At 54.7% G+C, this 16,317-nt stretch overlaps 11 non-coding genes and 6 pseudogenes across 11 annotated transcripts; all 17 read left to right on the top strand.

Moving 5' to 3' along the window:
• Nucleotides 1-77: 77 nt before the first annotated feature.
• On the top strand, nt 78-196 carry LOC126134196 (5S ribosomal RNA). The gene has a single exon (XR_007527608.1). It is a non-coding gene; the product is annotated as a 5S ribosomal RNA (ribosomal RNA).
• An 854-nt stretch (nt 197-1,050) lies between these two features.
• On the top strand, nt 1,051-1,169 carry LOC126134446 (5S ribosomal RNA). Its single transcript, XR_007527734.1, has one exon. It is a non-coding gene; the product is annotated as a 5S ribosomal RNA (ribosomal RNA).
• An 855-nt stretch (nt 1,170-2,024) lies between these two features.
• LOC126134390 (5S ribosomal RNA) lies at nt 2,025-2,144 on the top strand (annotated as a pseudogene).
• Nucleotides 2,145-2,999: 855 nt separating this feature from the next.
• LOC126134445 (5S ribosomal RNA) lies at nt 3,000-3,118 on the top strand. The gene has a single exon (XR_007527733.1). It is a non-coding gene; the product is annotated as a 5S ribosomal RNA (ribosomal RNA).
• An 854-nt stretch (nt 3,119-3,972) lies between these two features.
• LOC126134443 (5S ribosomal RNA) lies at nt 3,973-4,091 on the top strand. The gene has a single exon (XR_007527732.1). It is a non-coding gene; the product is annotated as a 5S ribosomal RNA (ribosomal RNA).
• Nucleotides 4,092-4,945: 854 nt separating this feature from the next.
• LOC126134389 (5S ribosomal RNA) lies at nt 4,946-5,065 on the top strand (annotated as a pseudogene).
• An 854-nt stretch (nt 5,066-5,919) lies between these two features.
• Nucleotides 5,920-6,038, top strand: LOC126134442 (5S ribosomal RNA). The gene has a single exon (XR_007527731.1). It is a non-coding gene; the product is annotated as a 5S ribosomal RNA (ribosomal RNA).
• Nucleotides 6,039-6,892: 854 nt separating this feature from the next.
• On the top strand, nt 6,893-7,011 carry LOC126134441 (5S ribosomal RNA). The gene has a single exon (XR_007527730.1). It is a non-coding gene; the product is annotated as a 5S ribosomal RNA (ribosomal RNA).
• An 854-nt stretch (nt 7,012-7,865) lies between these two features.
• LOC126134387 (5S ribosomal RNA) lies at nt 7,866-7,985 on the top strand (annotated as a pseudogene).
• An 854-nt stretch (nt 7,986-8,839) lies between these two features.
• On the top strand, nt 8,840-8,958 carry LOC126134439 (5S ribosomal RNA). The gene has a single exon (XR_007527728.1). It is a non-coding gene; the product is annotated as a 5S ribosomal RNA (ribosomal RNA).
• Nucleotides 8,959-9,812: 854 nt separating this feature from the next.
• On the top strand, nt 9,813-9,931 carry LOC126134438 (5S ribosomal RNA). The gene has a single exon (XR_007527727.1). It is a non-coding gene; the product is annotated as a 5S ribosomal RNA (ribosomal RNA).
• An 854-nt stretch (nt 9,932-10,785) lies between these two features.
• Nucleotides 10,786-10,905, top strand: LOC126134386 (5S ribosomal RNA; annotated as a pseudogene).
• An 854-nt stretch (nt 10,906-11,759) lies between these two features.
• Nucleotides 11,760-11,878, top strand: LOC126134437 (5S ribosomal RNA). Its single transcript, XR_007527726.1, has one exon. It is a non-coding gene; the product is annotated as a 5S ribosomal RNA (ribosomal RNA).
• An 854-nt stretch (nt 11,879-12,732) lies between these two features.
• Nucleotides 12,733-12,851, top strand: LOC126134436 (5S ribosomal RNA). Its single transcript, XR_007527725.1, has one exon. It is a non-coding gene; the product is annotated as a 5S ribosomal RNA (ribosomal RNA).
• An 854-nt stretch (nt 12,852-13,705) lies between these two features.
• On the top strand, nt 13,706-13,824 carry LOC126134435 (5S ribosomal RNA). Its single transcript, XR_007527724.1, has one exon. It is a non-coding gene; the product is annotated as a 5S ribosomal RNA (ribosomal RNA).
• Nucleotides 13,825-14,678: 854 nt separating this feature from the next.
• LOC126134384 (5S ribosomal RNA) lies at nt 14,679-14,798 on the top strand (annotated as a pseudogene).
• An 854-nt stretch (nt 14,799-15,652) lies between these two features.
• Nucleotides 15,653-15,772, top strand: LOC126134383 (5S ribosomal RNA; annotated as a pseudogene).
• Nucleotides 15,773-16,317: the final 545 nt, after the last annotated feature.

Here is a 16,317-nt window from a genome sequence, read left to right as displayed (position 1 = left end):
GCGGCCGAAAACTAACATTTTGTGTGTTGGGAGAAAAGCCGAACGCGAATTCTGCCGTGCTCCTACATTAGATGAGCGCCAACGGCCATACCATGATGAATACACCGGTTCTCGTCCGATCACCGAAGTTAAGCATCATCGGGCCCTGGTAGTACTTGGATGGGTGACCGCCTGGGAAACCCGGGTGCTGTTGGCTCCCTTCCTGTTTTTTTTTTTTTGTTATGTCGCCAGCCCAATTTTCAAACTACCTTTCTGTTGTGACAAAGATGCTTCCTTAAACCGTTTAAACTACTGTAATGGTACGATAATGCAGTAATTAACTCAGTTTGAGGGAGAATGTGCTAACCAAGTTTGCCAAGAAGACTTTGAAAACGACAAAACAGTACGAATTGGCAGGTGATTTCTGAAATACGTCACCGCCTATTGTTGTGTAGGAATGTAGAGTTCCAAATTTGATTTGTAACCACGAATTTATTCCTTAGTCGTCTCGTCTCGTCTCGTCTCGTCTCGTCCCGCAGACGTTTTTCGTGCTTGCGCTGTCATATGGACCACGACCCGAGCGGCAGCGAGCGGCAGTCGAGCAAAGTCGGGACAAGTCGGGACGGGGACAGGGACAGGGATAGGAATGGTGCGAATGCACTGCAAACTACGCAGACACCTGGTGTGAGGCGCGGCGAGGCGAGGCGAGGCGAGGCGAGGAAGCCCACATCGCTACCAGTGGGCCCTCCAGCACGACACTGCCACACCCCGCACAGGCCCTCCGCTGAACACCAGGGACAAGATGCGTCCTCCGCTAGTGTCGAAGGCTGAACGCGCCCAGCGAATGACAGGGGGTGCAACGAGCAGCAGTGCGTCTCACACACGCGGCGGTGCGCCCGCCAATTCGGCCGTCACTCTGCTGGGACGCCGGGCGCGCCTCCCCGCGCCGTCCTCGAGGAACTGGCGGTTGCGGAAGGAAGCGCTTTCGTCAAATGCGGCCGAAAACTAACATTTTGTGTGTTGGGAGAAAAGCCGAACGCGAATTCTGCCGTGCTCCTACATTAGATGAGCGCCAACGGCCATACCATGATGAATACACCGGTTCTCGTCCGATCACCGAAGTTAAGCATCATCGGGCCCTGCTAGTACTTGGATGGGTGACCGCCTGGGAAACCCGGGTGCTGTTGGCTCCCTTCCTGTTTTTTTTTTTTTTGTTATGTCGCCAGCCCAATTTTCAAACTACCTTTCTGTTGTGACAAAGATGCTTCCTTAAACCGTTTAAACTACTGTAATGGTACGATAATGCAGTAATTAACTCAGTTTGAGGGAGAATGTGCTAACCAAGTTTGCCAAGAAGACTTTGAAAACGACAAAACAGTACGAATTGGCAGGTGATTTCTGAAATACGTCACCGCCTATTGTTGTGTAGGAATGTAGAGTTCCAAATTTGATTTGTAACCACGAATTTATTCCTTAGTCGTCTCGTCTCGTCTCGTCTCGTCTCGTCCCGCAGACGTTTTTCGTGCTTGCGCTGTCATATGGACCACGACCCGAGCGGCAGCGAGCGGCAGTCGAGCAAAGTCGGGACAAGTCGGGACGGGGACAGGGACAGGGATAGGAATGGTGCGAATGCACTGCAAACTACGCAGACACCTGGTGTGAGGCGCGGCGAGGCGAGGCGAGGCGAGGCGAGGAAGCCCACATCGCTACCAGTGGGCCCTCCAGCACGACACTGCCACACCCCGCACAGGCCCTCCGCTGAACACCAGGGACAAGATGCGTCCTCCGCAAGTGTCGAAGGCTGAACGCGCCCAGCGAATGACAGGGGGTGCAACGAGCAGCAGTGCGTCTCACACACGCGGCGGTGCGCCCGCCAATTCGGCCGTCACTCTGCTGGGACGCCGGGCGCGCCTCCCCGCGCCGTCCTCGAGGAACTGGCGGTTGCGGAAGGAAGCGCTTTCGTCAAATGCGGCCGAAAACTAACATTTTGTGTGTTGGGAGAAAAGCCGAACGCGAATTCTGCCGTGCTCCTACATTAGATGAGCGCCAACGGCGATACCATGATGAATACACCGGTTCTCGTCCGACCACCGAAGTTAAGCATCATCATGCCCGGCTAGTACTTGGATGGGTGACCGCCTGGGTCAACCCGGGTGCTGTTGGCTCCCTTCCCGTTTTTTTTTTTTTTGTTATGTTGCCAGCCCAATTTTCAAACTACGTTTCTGTTGTGACAAAGATGCTTCCTTAAGCCTTTTAAACTACTGTAATGGTACGAAAATGCAGTAATTAACTCAGTTTGAGGGAGAATGTGCTAACCAAGTTTGCCAAGAAGACTTTGAAAACGACAAAACAGTACGAATCGGCAGGTGATTTCTGAAATACGTCACCGCCTATTGTTGTGTAGGAATGTAGAGTTCCAAATTTGATTTGTAACCACGAATTTATTCCTTAGTCGTCTCGTCTCGTCTCGTCTCGTCTCGTCCCGCAGACGTTTTTCGTGCTTGCGCTGTCATATGGACCACGACCCGAGCGGCAGCGAGCGGCAGTCGAGCAAAGTCGGGACAAGTCGGGACGGGGACAGGGACAGGGATAGGAATGGTGCGAATGCACTGCAAACTACGCAGACACCTGGTGTGAGGCGCGGCGAGGCGAGGCGAGGCGAGGCGAGGAAGCCCACATCGCTACCAGTGGGCCCTCCAGCACGACACTGCCACACCCCGCACAGGCCCTCCGCTGAACACCAGGGACAAGATGCGTCCTCCGCTAGTGTCGAAGGCTGAACGCGCCCAGCGAATGACAGGGGGTGCAACGAGCAGCAGTGCGTCTCACACACGCGGCGGTGCGCCCGCCAATTCGGCCGTCACTCTGCTGGGACGCCGGGCGCGCCTCCCCGCGCCGTCCTCGAGGAACTGGCGGTTGCGGAAGGAAGCGCTTTCGTCAAATGCGGCCGAAAACTAACATTTTGTGTGTTGGGAGAAAAGCCGAACGCGAATTCTGCCGTGCTCCTACATTAGATGAGCGCCAACGGCCATACCATGATGAATACACCGGTTCTCGTCCGATCACCGAAGTTAAGCATCATCGGGCCCTGCTAGTACTTGGATGGGTGACCGCCTGGGAAACCCGGGTGCTGTTGGCTCCCTTCCTGTTTTTTTTTTTTTGTTATGTCGCCAGCCCAATTTTCAAACTACCTTTCTGTTGTGACAAAGATGCTTCCTTAAACCGTTTAAACTACTGTAATGGTACGATAATGCAGTAATTAACTCAGTTTGAGGGAGAATGTGCTAACCAAGTTTGCCAAGAAGACTTTGAAAACGACAAAACAGTACGAATTGGCAGGTGATTTCTGAAATACGTCACCGCCTATTGTTGTGTAGGAATGTAGAGTTCCAAATTTGATTTGTAACCACGAATTTATTCCTTAGTCGTCTCGTCTCGTCTCGTCTCGTCTCGTCCCGCAGACGTTTTTCGTGCTTGCGCTGTCATATGGACCACGACCCGAGCGGCAGCGAGCGGCAGTCGAGCAAAGTCGGGACAAGTCGGGACGGGGACAGGGACAGGGATAGGAATGGTGCGAATGCACTGCAAACTACGCAGACACCTGGTGTGAGGCGCGGCGAGGCGAGGCGAGGCGAGGCGAGGAAGCCCACATCGCTACCAGTGGGCCCTCCAGCACGACACTGCCACACCCCGCACAGGCCCTCCGCTGAACACCAGGGACAAGATGCGTCCTCCGCTAGTGTCGAAGGCTGAACGCGCCCAGCGAATGACAGGGGGTGCAACGAGCAGCAGTGCGTCTCACACACGCGGCGGTGCGCCCGCCAATTCGGCCGTCACTCTGCTGGGACGCCGGGCGCGCCTCCCCGCGCCGTCCTCGAGGAACTGGCGGTTGCGGAAGGAAGCGCTTTCGTCAAATGCGGCCGAAAACTAACATTTTGTGTGTTGGGAGAAAAGCCGAACGCGAATTCTGCCGTGCTCCTACATTAGATGAGCGCCAACGGCCATACCATGATGAATACACCGGTTCTCGTCCGATCACCGAAGTTAAGCATCATCGGGCCCTGCTAGTACTTGGATGGGTGACCGCCTGGGAAACCCGGGTGCTGTTGGCTCCCTTCCTGTTTTTTTTTTTTTGTTATGTCGCCAGCCCAATTTTCAAACTACCTTTCTGTTGTGACAAAGATGCTTCCTTAAACCGTTTAAACTACTGTAATGGTACGATAATGCAGTAATTAACTCAGTTTGAGGGAGAATGTGCTAACCAAGTTTGCCAAGAAGACTTTGAAAACGACAAAACAGTACGAATTGGCAGGTGATTTCTGAAATACGTCACCGCCTATTGTTGTGTAGGAATGTAGAGTTCCAAATTTGATTTGTAACCACGAATTTATTCCTTAGTCGTCTCGTCTCGTCTCGTCTCGTCTCGTCCCGCAGACGTTTTTCGTGCTTGCGCTGTCATATGGACCACGACCCGAGCGGCAGCGAGCGGCAGTCGAGCAAAGTCGGGACAAGTCGGGACGGGGACAGGGACAGGGATAGGAATGGTGCGAATGCACTGCAAACTACGCAGACACCTGGTGTGAGGCGCGGCGAGGCGAGGCGAGGCGAGGCGAGGAAGCCCACATCGCTACCAGTGGGCCCTCCAGCACGACACTGCCACACCCCGCACAGGCCCTCCGCTGAACACCAGGGACAAGATGCGTCCTCCGCTAGTGTCGAAGGCTGAACGCGCCCAGCGAATGACAGGGGGTGCAACGAGCAGCAGTGCGTCTCACACACGCGGCGGTGCGCCCGCCAATTCGGCCGTCACTCTGCTGGGACGCCGGGCGCGCCTCCCCGCGCCGTCCTCGAGGAACTGGCGGTTGCGGAAGGAAGCGCTTTCGTCAAATGCGGCCGAAAACTAACATTTTGTGTGTTGGGAGAAAAGCCGAACGCGAATTCTGCCGTGCTCCTACATTAGATGAGCGCCAACGGCGATACCATGATGAATACACCGGTTCTCGTCCGACCACCGAAGTTAAGCATCATCATGCCCGGCTAGTACTTGGATGGGTGACCGCCTGGGTCAACCCGGGTGCTGTTGGCTCCCTTCCCGTTTTTTTTTTTTTGTTATGTTGCCAGCCCAATTTTCAAACTACGTTTCTGTTGTGACAAAGATGCTTCCTTAAGCCTTTTAAACTACTGTAATGGTACGAAAATGCAGTAATTAACTCAGTTTGAGGGAGAATGTGCTAACCAAGTTTGCCAAGAAGACTTTGAAAACGACAAAACAGTACGAATCGGCAGGTGATTTCTGAAATACGTCACCGCCTATTGTTGTGTAGGAATGTAGAGTTCCAAATTTGATTTGTAACCACGAATTTATTCCTTAGTCGTCTCGTCTCGTCTCGTCTCGTCTCGTCCCGCAGACGTTTTTCGTGCTTGCGCTGTCATATGGACCACGACCCGAGCGGCAGCGAGCGGCAGTCGAGCAAAGTCGGGACAAGTCGGGACGGGGACAGGGACAGGGATAGGAATGGTGCGAATGCACTGCAAACTACGCAGACACCTGGTGTGAGGCGCGGCGAGGCGAGGCGAGGCGAGGCGAGGAAGCCCACATCGCTACCAGTGGGCCCTCCAGCACGACACTGCCACACCCCGCACAGGCCCTCCGCTGAACACCAGGGACAAGATGCGTCCTCCGCTAGTGTCGAAGGCTGAACGCGCCCAGCGAATGACAGGGGGTGCAACGAGCAGCAGTGCGTCTCACACACGCGGCGGTGCGCCCGCCAATTCGGCCGTCACTCTGCTGGGACGCCGGGCGCGCCTCCCCGCGCCGTCCTCGAGGAACTGGCGGTTGCGGAAGGAAGCGCTTTCGTCAAATGCGGCCGAAAACTAACATTTTGTGTGTTGGGAGAAAAGCCGAACGCGAATTCTGCCGTGCTCCTACATTAGATGAGCGCCAACGGCCATACCATGATGAATACACCGGTTCTCGTCCGATCACCGAAGTTAAGCATCATCGGGCCCTGCTAGTACTTGGATGGGTGACCGCCTGGGAAACCCGGGTGCTGTTGGCTCCCTTCCTGTTTTTTTTTTTTTGTTATGTCGCCAGCCCAATTTTCAAACTACCTTTCTGTTGTGACAAAGATGCTTCCTTAAACCGTTTAAACTACTGTAATGGTACGATAATGCAGTAATTAACTCAGTTTGAGGGAGAATGTGCTAACCAAGTTTGCCAAGAAGACTTTGAAAACGACAAAACAGTACGAATTGGCAGGTGATTTCTGAAATACGTCACCGCCTATTGTTGTGTAGGAATGTAGAGTTCCAAATTTGATTTGTAACCACGAATTTATTCCTTAGTCGTCTCGTCTCGTCTCGTCTCGTCTCGTCCCGCAGACGTTTTTCGTGCTTGCGCTGTCATATGGACCACGACCCGAGCGGCAGCGAGCGGCAGTGGAGCAAAGTCGGGACAAGTCGGGACGGGGACAGGGACAGGGATAGGAATGGTGCGAATGCACTGCAAACTACGCAGACACCTGGTGTGAGGCGCGGCGAGGCGAGGCGAGGCGAGGCGAGGAAGCCCACATCGCTACCAGTGGGCCCTCCAGCACGACACTGCCACACCCCGCACAGGCCCTCCGCTGAACACCAGGGACAAGATGCGTCCTCCGCTAGTGTCGAAGGCTGAACGCGCCCAGCGAATGACAGGGGGTGCAACGAGCAGCAGTGCGTCTCACACACGCGGCGGTGCGCCCGCCAATTCGGCCGTCACTCTGCTGGGACGCCGGGCGCGCCTCCCCGCGCCGTCCTCGAGGAACTGGCGGTTGCGGAAGGAAGCGCTTTCGTCAAATGCGGCCGAAAACTAACATTTTGTGTGTTGGGAGAAAAGCCGAACGCGAATTCTGCCGTGCTCCTACATTAGATGAGCGCCAACGGCCATACCATGATGAATACACCGGTTCTCGTCCGATCACCGAAGTTAAGCATCATCGGGCCCTGCTAGTACTTGGATGGGTGACCGCCTGGGAAACCCGGGTGCTGTTGGCTCCCTTCCTGTTTTTTTTTTTTTGTTATGTCGCCAGCCCAATTTTCAAACTACCTTTCTGTTGTGACAAAGATGCTTCCTTAAACCGTTTAAACTACTGTAATGGTACGATAATGCAGTAATTAACTCAGTTTGAGGGAGAATGTGCTAACCAAGTTTGCCAAGAAGACTTTGAAAACGACAAAACAGTACGAATTGGCAGGTGATTTCTGAAATACGTCACCGCCTATTGTTGTGTAGGAATGTAGAGTTCCAAATTTGATTTGTAACCACGAATTTATTCCTTAGTCGTCTCGTCTCGTCTCGTCTCGTCTCGTCCCGCAGACGTTTTTCGTGCTTGCGCTGTCATATGGACCACGACCCGAGCCTCAGCGAGCGGCAGTCGAGCAAAGTCGGGACAAGTCGGGACGGGGACAGGGACAGGGATAGGAATGGTGCGAATGCACTGCAAACTACGCAGACACCTGGTGTGAGGCGCGGCGAGGCGAGGCGAGGCGAGGCGAGGAAGCCCACATCGCTACCAGTGGGCCCTCCAGCACGACACTGCCACACCCCGCACAGGCCCTCCGCTGAACACCAGGGACAAGATGCGTCCTCCGCTAGTGTCGAAGGCTGAACGCGCCCAGCGAATGACAGGGGGTGCAACGAGCAGCAGTGCGTCTCACACACGCGGCGGTGCGCCCGCCAATTCGGCCGTCACTCTGCTGGGACGCCGGGCGCGCCTCCCCGCGCCGTCCTCGAGGAACTGGCGGTTGCGGAAGGAAGCGCTTTCGTCAAATGCGGCCGAAAACTAACATTTTGTGTGTTGGGAGAAAAGCCGAACGCGAATTCTGCCGTGCTCCTACATTAGATGAGCGCCAACGGCGATACCATGATGAATACACCGGTTCTCGTCCGACCACCGAAGTTAAGCATCATCATGCCCGGCTAGTACTTGGATGGGTGACCGCCTGGGTCAACCCGGGTGCTGTTGGCTCCCTTCCCGTTTTTTTTTTTTTGTTATGTTGCCAGCCCAATTTTCAAACTACGTTTCTGTTGTGACAAAGATGCTTCCTTAAGCCTTTTAAACTACTGTAATGGTACGAAAATGCAGTAATTAACTCAGTTTGAGGGAGAATGTGCTAACCAAGTTTGCCAAGAAGACTTTGAAAACGACAAAACAGTACGAATCGGCAGGTGATTTCTGAAATACGTCACCGCCTATTGTTGTGTAGGAATGTAGAGTTCCAAATTTGATTTGTAACCACGAATTTATTCCTTAGTCGTCTCGTCTCGTCTCGTCTCGTCTCGTCCCGCAGACGTTTTTCGTGCTTGCGCTGTCATATGGACCACGACCCGAGCGGCAGCGAGCGGCAGTCGAGCAAAGTCGGGACAAGTCGGGACGGGGACAGGGACAGGGATAGGAATGGTGCGAATGCACTGCAAACTACGCAGACACCTGGTGTGAGGCGCGGCGAGGCGAGGCGAGGCGAGGCGAGGAAGCCCACATCGCTACCAGTGGGCCCTCCAGCACGACACTGCCACACCCCGCACAGGCCCTCCGCTGAACACCAGGGACAAGATGCGTCCTCCGCTAGTGTCGAAGGCTGAACGCGCCCAGCGAATGACAGGGGGTGCAACGAGCAGCAGTGCGTCTCACACACGCGGCGGTGCGCCCGCCAATTCGGCCGTCACTCTGCTGGGACGCCGGGCGCGCCTCCCCGCGCCGTCCTCGAGGAACTGGCGGTTGCGGAAGGAAGCGCTTTCGTCAAATGCGGCCGAAAACTAACATTTTGTGTGTTGGGAGAAAAGCCGAACGCGAATTCTGCCGTGCTCCTACATTAGATGAGCGCCAACGGCCATACCATGATGAATACACCGGTTCTCGTCCGATCACCGAAGTTAAGCATCATCGGGCCCTGCTAGTACTTGGATGGGTGACCGCCTGGGAAACCCGGGTGCTGTTGGCTCCCTTCCTGTTTTTTTTTTTTTGTTATGTCGCCAGCCCAATTTTCAAACTACCTTTCTGTTGTGACAAAGATGCTTCCTTAAACCGTTTAAACTACTGTAATGGTACGATAATGCAGTAATTAACTCAGTTTGAGGGAGAATGTGCTAACCAAGTTTGCCAAGAAGACTTTGAAAACGACAAAACAGTACGAATTGGCAGGTGATTTCTGAAATACGTCACCGCCTATTGTTGTGTAGGAATGTAGAGTTCCAAATTTGATTTGTAACCACGAATTTATTCCTTAGTCGTCTCGTCTCGTCTCGTCTCGTCTCGTCCCGCAGACGTTTTTCGTGCTTGCGCTGTCATATGGACCACGACCCGAGCGGCAGCGAGCGGCAGTCGAGCAAAGTCGGGACAAGTCGGGACGGGGACAGGGACAGGGATAGGAATGGTGCGAATGCACTGCAAACTACGCAGACACCTGGTGTGAGGCGCGGCGAGGCGAGGCGAGGCGAGGCGAGGAAGCCCACATCGCTACCAGTGGGCCCTCCAGCACGACACTGCCACACCCCGCACAGGCCCTCCGCTGAACACCAGGGACAAGATGCGTCCTCCGCTAGTGTCGAAGGCTGAACGCGCCCAGCGAATGACAGGGGGTGCAACGAGCAGCAGTGCGTCTCACACACGCGGCGGTGCGCCCGCCAATTCGGCCGTCACTCTGCTGGGACGCCGGGCGCGCCTCCCCGCGCCGTCCTCGAGGAACTGGCGGTTGCGGAAGGAAGCGCTTTCGTCAAATGCGGCCGAAAACTAACATTTTGTGTGTTGGGAGAAAAGCCGAACGCGAATTCTGCCGTGCTCCTACATTAGATGAGCGCCAACGGCCATACCATGATGAATACACCGGTTCTCGTCCGATCACCGAAGTTAAGCATCATCGGGCCCTGCTAGTACTTGGATGGGTGACCGCCTGGGAAACCCGGGTGCTGTTGGCTCCCTTCCTGTTTTTTTTTTTTTGTTATGTCGCCAGCCCAATTTTCAAACTACCTTTCTGTTGTGACAAAGATGCTTCCTTAAACCGTTTAAACTACTGTAATGGTACGATAATGCAGTAATTAACTCAGTTTGAGGGAGAATGTGCTAACCAAGTTTGCCAAGAAGACTTTGAAAACGACAAAACAGTACGAATTGGCAGGTGATTTCTGAAATACGTCACCGCCTATTGTTGTGTAGGAATGTAGAGTTCCAAATTTGATTTGTAACCACGAATTTATTCCTTAGTCGTCTCGTCTCGTCTCGTCTCGTCTCGTCCCGCAGACGTTTTTCGTGCTTGCGCTGTCATATGGACCACGACCCGAGCGGCAGCGAGCGGCAGTCGAGCAAAGTCGGGACAAGTCGGGACGGGGACAGGGACAGGGATAGGAATGGTGCGAATGCACTGCAAACTACGCAGACACCTGGTGCGAGGCGCGGCGAGGCGAGGCGAGGCGAGGCGAGGAAGCCCACATCGCTACCAGTGGGCCCTCCAGCACGACACTGCCACACCCCGCACAGGCCCTCCGCTGAACACCAGGGACAAGATGCGTCCTCCGCTAGTGTCGAAGGCTGAACGCGCCCAGCGAATGACAGGGGGTGCAACGAGCAGCAGTGCGTCTCACACACGCGGCGGTGCGCCCGCCAATTCGGCCGTCACTCTGCTGGGACGCCGGGCGCGCCTCCCCGCGCCGTCCTCGAGGAACTGGCGGTTGCGGAAGGAAGCGCTTTCGTCAAATGCGGCCGAAAACTAACATTTTGTGTGTTGGGAGAAAAGCCGAACGCGAATTCTGCCGTGCTCCTACATTAGATGAGCGCCAACGGCGATACCATGATGAATACACCGGTTCTCGTCCGACCACCGAAGTTAAGCATCATCATGCCCGGCTAGTACTTGGATGGGTGACCGCCTGGGTCAACCCGGGTGCTGTTGGCTCCCTTCCCGTTTTTTTTTTTTTGTTATGTTGCCAGCCCAATTTTCAAACTACGTTTCTGTTGTGACAAAGATGCTTCCTTAAGCCTTTTAAACTACTGTAATGGTACGAAAATGCAGTAATTAACTCAGTTTGAGGGAGAATGTGCTAACCAAGTTTGCCAAGAAGACTTTGAAAACGACAAAACAGTACGAATCGGCAGGTGATTTCTGAAATACGTCACCGCCTATTGTTGTGTAGGAATGTAGAGTTCCAAATTTGATTTGTAACCACGAATTTATTCCTTAGTCGTCTCGTCTCGTCTCGTCTCGTCTCGTCCCGCAGACGTTTTTCGTGCTTGCGCTGTCATATGGACCACGACCCGAGCGGCAGCGAGCGGCAGTCGAGCAAAGTCGGGACAAGTCGGGACGGGGACAGGGACAGGGATAGGAATGGTGCGAATGCACTGCAAACTACGCAGACACCTGGTGTGAGGCGCGGCGAGGCGAGGCGAGGCGAGGCGAGGAAGCCCACATCGCTACCAGTGGGCCCTCCAGCACGACACTGCCACACCCCGCACAGGCCCTCCGCTGAACACCAGGGACAAGATGCGTCCTCCGCTAGTGTCGAAGGCTGAACGCGCCCAGCGAATGACAGGGGGTGCAACGAGCAGCAGTGCGTCTCACACACGCGGCGGTGCGCCCGCCAATTCGGCCGTCACTCTGCTGGGACGCCGGGCGCGCCTCCCCGCGCCGTCCTCGAGGAACTGGCGGTTGCGGAAGGAAGCGCTTTCGTCAAATGCGGCCGAAAACTAACATTTTGTGTGTTGGGAGAAAAGCCGAACGCGAATTCTGCCGTGCTCCTACATTAGATGAGCGCCAACGGCCATACCATGATGAATACACCGGTTCTCGTCCGATCACCGAAGTTAAGCATCATCGGGCCCTGCTAGTACTTGGATGGGTGACCGCCTGGGAAACCCGGGTGCTGTTGGCTCCCTTCCTGTTTTTTTTTTTTTGTTATGTCGCCAGCCCAATTTTCAAACTACCTTTCTGTTGTGACAAAGATGCTTCCTTAAACCGTTTAAACTACTGTAATGGTACGATAATGCAGTAATTAACTCAGTTTGAGGGAGAATGTGCTAACCAAGTTTGCCAAGAAGACTTTGAAAACGACAAAACAGTACGAATTGGCAGGTGATTTCTGAAATACGTCACCGCCTATTGTTGTGTAGGAATGTAGAGTTCCAAATTTGATTTGTAACCACGAATTTATTCCTTAGTCGTCTCGTCTCGTCTCGTCTCGTCTCGTCCCGCAGACGTTTTTCGTGCTTGCGCTGTCATATGGACCACGACCCGAGCGGCAGCGAGCGGCAGTCGAGCAAAGTCGGGACAAGTCGGGACGGGGACAGGGACAGGGATAGGAATGGTGCGAATGCACTGCAAACTACGCAGACACCTGGTGTGAGGCGCGGCGAGGCGAGGCGAGGCGAGGCGAGGAAGCCCACATCGCTACCAGTGGGCCCTCCAGCACGACACTGCCACACCCCGCACAGGCCCTCCGCTGAACACCAGGGACAAGATGCGTCCTCCGCTAGTGTCGAAGGCTGAACGCGCCCAGCGAATGACAGGGGGTGCAACGAGCAGCAGTGCGTCTCACACACGCGGCGGTGCGCCCGCCAATTCGGCCGTCACTCTGCTGGGACGCCGGGCGCGCCTCCCCGCGCCGTCCTCGAGGAACTGGCGGTTGCGGAAGGAAGCGCTTTCGTCAAATGCGGCCGAAAACTAACATTTTGTGTGTTGGGAGAAAAGCCGAACGCGAATTCTGCCGTGCTCCTACATTAGATGAGCGCCAACGGCCATACCATGATGAATACACCGGTTCTCGTCCGATCACCGAAGTTAAGCATCATCGGGCCCTGCTAGTACTTGGATGGGTGACCGCCTGGGAAACCCGGGTGCTGTTGGCTCCCTTCCTGTTTTTTTTTTTTTGTTATGTCGCCAGCCCAATTTTCAAACTACCTTTCTGTTGTGACAAAGATGCTTCCTTAAACCGTTTAAACTACTGTAATGGTACGATAATGCAGTAATTAACTCAGTTTGAGGGAGAATGTGCTAACCAAGTTTGCCAAGAAGACTTTGAAAACGACAAAACAGTACGAATTGGCAGGTGATTTCTGAAATACGTCACCGCCTATTGTTGTGTAGGAATGTAGAGTTCCAAATTTGATTTGTAACCACGAATTTATTCCTTAGTCGTCTCGTCTCGTCTCGTCTCGTCTCGTCCCGCAGACGTTTTTCGTGCTTGCGCTGTCATATGGACCACGACCCGAGCGGCAGCGAGCGGCAGTCGAGCAAAGTCGGGACAAGTCGGGACGGGGACAGGGACAGGGATAGGAATGGTGCGAATGCACTGCAAACTACGCAGACACCTGGTGTGAGGCGCGGCGAGGCGAGGCGAGGCGAGGCGAGGAAGCCCACATCGCTACCAGTGGGCCCTCCAGCACGACACTGCCACACCCCGCACAGGCCCTCCGCTGAACACCAGGGACAAGATGCGTCCTCCGCTAGTGTCGAAGGCTGAACGCGCCCAGCGAATGACAGGGGGTGCAACGAGCAGCAGTGCGTCTCACACACGCGGCGGTGCGCCCGCCAATTCGGCCGTCACTCTGCTGGGACGCCGGGCGCGCCTCCCCGCGCCGTCCTCGAGGAACTGGCGGTTGCGGAAGGAAGCGCTTTCGTCAAATGCGGCCGAAAACTAACATTTTGTGTGTTGGGAGAAAAGCCGAACGCGAATTCTGCCGTGCTCCTACATTAGATGAGCGCCAACGGCCATACCATGATGAATACACCGGTTCTCGTCCGATCACCGAAGTTAAGCATCATCGGGCCCTGCTAGTACTTGGATGGGTGACCGCCTGGGAAACCCGGGTGCTGTTGGCTCCCTTCCTGTTTTTTTTTTTTTGTTATGTCGCCAGCCCAATTTTCAAACTACCTTTCTGTTGTGACAAAGATGCTTCCTTAAACCGTTTAAACTACTGTAATGGTACGATAATGCAGTAATTAACTCAGTTTGAGGGAGAATGTGCTAACCAAGTTTGCCAAGAAGACTTTGAAAACGACAAAACAGTACGAATTGGCAGGTGATTTCTGAAATACGTCACCGCCTATTGTTGTGTAGGAATGTAGAGTTCCAAATTTGATTTGTAACCACGAATTTATTCCTTAGTCGTCTCGTCTCGTCTCGTCTCGTCTCGTCCCGCAGACGTTTTTCGTGCTTGCGCTGTCATATGGACCACGACCCGAGCGGCAGCGAGCGGCAGTCGAGCAAAGTCGGGACAAGTCGGGACGGGGACAGGGACAGGGATAGGAATGGTGCGAATGCACTGCAAACTACGCAGACACCTGGTGTGTGGCGCGGCGAGGCGAGGCGAGGCGAGGCGAGGAAGCCCACATCGCTACCAGTGGGCCCTCCAGCACGACACTGCCACACCCCGCACAGGCCCTCCGCTGAACACCAGGGACAAGATGCGTCCTCCGCTAGTGTCGAAGGCTGAACGCGCCCAGCGAATGACAGGGGGTGCAACGAGCAGCAGTGCGTCTCACACACGCGGCGGTGCGCCCGCCAATTCGGCCGTCACTCTGCTGGGACGCCGGGCGCGCCTCCCCGCGCCGTCCTCGAGGAACTGGCGGTTGCGGAAGGAAGCGCTTTCGTCAAATGCGGCCGAAAACTAACATTTTGTGTGTTGGGAGAAAAGCCGAACGCGAATTCTGCCGTGCTCCTACATTAGATGAGCGCCAACGGCGATACCATGATGAATACACCGGTTCTCGTCCGACCACCGAAGTTAAGCATCATCATGCCCGGCTAGTACTTGGATGGGTGACCGCCTGGGTCAACCCGGGTGCTGTTGGCTCCCTTCCCGTTTTTTTTTTTTTGTTATGTTGCCAGCCCAATTTTCAAACTACGTTTCTGTTGGGACAAAGATGCTTCCTTAAGCCTTTTAAACTACTGTAATGGTACGAAAATGCAGTAATTAACTCAGTTTGAGGGAGAATGTGCTAACCAAGTTTGCCAAGAAGACTTTGAAAACGACAAAACAGTACGAATCGGCAGGTGATTTCTGAAATACGTCACCGCCTATTGTTGTGTAGGAATGTAGAGTTCCAAATTTGATTTGTAACCACGAATTTATTCCTTAGTCGTCTCGTCTCGTCTCGTCTCGTCTCGTCCCGCAGACGTTTTTCGTGCTTGCGCTGTCATATGGACCACGACCCGAGCGGCAGCGAGCGGCAGTCGAGCAAAGTCGGGACAAGTCGGGACGGGGACAGGGACAGGGATAGGAATGGTGCGAATGCACTGCAAACTACGCAGACACCTGGTGTGAGGCGCGGCGAGGCGAGGCGAGGCGAGGCGAGGAAGCCCACATCGCTACCAGTGGGCCCTCCAGCACGACACTGCCACACCCCGCACAGGCCCTCCGCTGAACACCAGGGACAAGATGCGTCCTCCGCTAGTGTCGAAGGCTGAACGCGCCCAGCGAATGACAGGGGGTGCAACGAGCAGCAGTGCGTCTCACACACGCGGCGGTGCGCCCGCCAATTCGGCCGTCACTCTGCTGGGACGCCGGGCGCGCCTCCCCGCGCCGTCCTCGAGGAACTGGCGGTTGCGGAAGGAAGCGCTTTCGTCAAATGCGGCCGAAAACTAACATTTTGTGTGTTGGGAGAAAAGCCGAACGCGAATTCTGCCGTGCTCCTACATTAGATGAGCGCCAACGGCGATACCATGATGAATACACCGGTTCTCGTCCGACCACCGAAGTTAAGCATCATCATGCCCGGCTAGTACTTGGATGGGTGACCGCCTGGGTCAACCCGGGTGCTGTTGGCTCCCTTCCCGTTTTTTTTTTTTTGTTATGTTGCCAGCCCAATTTTCAAACTACGTTTCTGTTGTGACAAAGATGCTTCCTTAAGCCTTTTAAACTACTGTAATGGTACGAAAATGCAGTAATTAACTCAGTTTGAGGGAGAATGTGCTAACCAAGTTTGCCAAGAAGACTTTGAAAACGACAAAACAGTACGAATCGGCAGGTGATTTCTGAAATACGTCACCGCCTATTGTTGTGTAGGAATGTAGAGTTCCAAATTTGATTTGTAACCACGAATTTATTCCTTAGTCGTCTCGTCTCGTCTCGTCTCGTCTCGTCCCGCAGACGTTTTTCGTGCTTGCGCTGTCATATGGACCACGACCCGAGCGGCAGCGAGCGGCAGTCGAGCAAAGTCGGGACAAGTCGGGACGGGGACAGGGACAGGGATAGGAATGGTGCGAATGCACTGCAAACTACGCAGACACCTGGTGTGAGGCGCGGCGAGGCGAGGCGAGGCGAGGCGAGGAAGCCCACATCGCTACCAGTGGGCCCTCCAGCACGACACTGC

This window comes from Schistocerca cancellata, unplaced genomic scaffold (genome assembly GCF_023864275.1).
Source record: "Schistocerca cancellata isolate TAMUIC-IGC-003103 unplaced genomic scaffold, iqSchCanc2.1 HiC_scaffold_601, whole genome shotgun sequence".
Lineage (NCBI taxonomy): Eukaryota > Metazoa > Arthropoda > Insecta > Orthoptera > Acrididae > Schistocerca > Schistocerca cancellata.
The sequence above is the reverse complement of the archived record's forward strand: the minus strand, read 5'-3'. Positions and strand labels throughout refer to the sequence as shown.